The sequence below is a fragment of the Bactrocera dorsalis genome, chromosome 4 (genome assembly GCF_023373825.1).
Source record: "Bactrocera dorsalis isolate Fly_Bdor chromosome 4, ASM2337382v1, whole genome shotgun sequence".
NCBI lineage: Eukaryota > Metazoa > Arthropoda > Insecta > Diptera > Tephritidae > Bactrocera > Bactrocera dorsalis.
In genome coordinates, this window is record NC_064306.1 from 67,198,388 (window position 1) to 67,200,577 (window position 2,190).

Consider the following 2,190-nt stretch of genomic DNA (forward strand, 5'->3'; position numbering starts at 1 on the left):
TTATTTTTTTCAAAAAACTTTTTTCGGTTATTAACGTATTTTAATCGATTTCATACTTCTCATTTATTTCAAAAAAATTCGCTTTATTTAAATTTCGACAGTACATAATACATATATAGTATATATTTTTTCAACTGTTCCATTTTACTACCACACCGTACTAGTTAGTAACCACTTGCATATCTTCCTCTTGTGTGTTCGTTCGGTTACTGTAAATTTCTGCCATAGATAGCATTAACTGTTAGCTCTGTGTGTAGATAATAATAATGTAAGCTTTTTGCTATTTGAATCACGTCCGCCTTGCGCATAGCAGTTATGAGTATGTACAGTTATTTACGTACATATGTATATGTAAGTTGAGATGAGGATGTATAAATAGATAAACACATGCCCGCAATAAGAATAAAGCAAGCACCTTGAATGCTACAATGTTTTTCTACACTTTTCATTTGCATATGGAATTGCATGTGTGAGTGTGCTTTCTACAATATTGTAAAAAGTTTTAGCACACATGCCACTTGTGTAAGTAAAAAAAGTTTAAAAGTCTTCCATATAAAACAATTGGAGGTAGTAAATAATATTAGAGAGATTATGTTACACAATTGTCCCACTTCGATATAATTTAGACCCAAAAATTTGAGCTGCAAAACAAAAAGCGTCAGTAAGATTGAAAAAGTTGGAGGTGCATTTCTACCAAGCAATACTGTAATATCATGACTAAATGTAAGCAAGTCTATAAATATGTAAATGAATAATCAAATACAAAAATATAGTACTAAAAATAATAAAAAGCCAACTCCGACAGCCAACAGCCTTTTTAATACAAATGTACATATAAAGGGTGATCCATTTCGAGATTCTCTACTTAAAAAAACTATTGTAATTACAAATTTAATGAGGAATCTTAATTATTATTCGAAAAAATATTCTTTGGCATTTATTGTTTAAAGATTATCTCTTCCAACATGACTCGTTCGAGCATTTCGACTGGTAACTGGAGAATAACGTGATGTTTTACTCCAATGTCAGAATCGAATCGGGATTGTTCGCATAGACTTTGGATTTTACATTTTCCCACAGTAAAAAGTCTAACGGTATGATATCACATGATGTTGGAGGCCAAATGACCGACCCAACACATGAAGTTATCTTCTCACCGGAGTGTTCTCTTAATAAATCCATTTATTGTTATCATGGCGCAATAACGATCGTCATTGACGGTTTCATTCTCCCCGGCATCATTTTTGAAGATGATGATTTCACGGGCCAACAAACCACATTAAACCGTTGTTTTTTCTAAATGAAATGGCAGCTCTTGAATCTCTTCAGGTTGCTCTTATACATACATACTGAGTCAGAACTGCGCTTCATCACTGAACAAAATTTGGCTCGAAAACATCGGATCTTCTTGAAACTTTTCAGCTTCAGCTCTTGCACAAACTGTATATAGTACGATGAGCATGTTGACCATATGTTGACGAAGCGCGAGAAACACATTCTTTACGGAACGTGAATTTTCGTAATAAAGTTGAGCGTCTTGTAAACGTTGTGCAAAGCTAAGTCTTTCCATAATGAAATACCAAACAATATTGAACAAAAATAACAAGTTAATTTTACACAACTCACGCGCGATCTGTCAAAGAAAGGTTATTCAAAAAAGTAATTCTGTTTGGATCACAAAATTCTGCATTTTTCTCTCCTTTGGTTCACTGGGTTACTCACAACGCTTCGAATAGCCGCGACGTGCCAATGATTAAATTGCTTTACACCTATTTAAGCGTCATCTAAATGCATAACACAATTTTTTCATACCCACGAAGAGCAAATACCGCGAGAGCTTCATTTTCTTCTAAATATTTTCGACGAATATGTAGATATGTTTTAGCATACGGTATTTATCAATCCCTTGCCAAGTGGTGATACACTTCAAACTGTTCTAGAAAACTGTGCGACTTTTAAGGATCCACCTACTAAAAAAAATTAACAATAAACTACGTTCACTTCGGATGCACCGAATTATAGCTTCGGTCTACTCTTCACAGGTAGATTTCCTATAGCAACTATATGTATTTATAACAAAATTTCAAAATGTAATCGGCCAACGATGTTCATCCAACGAAATTCCCTTTGCGAATTCTTTCTCAGGTGGAATTAAGGTTATCTAATTGCCGGCAGATGTGCTATATTGCT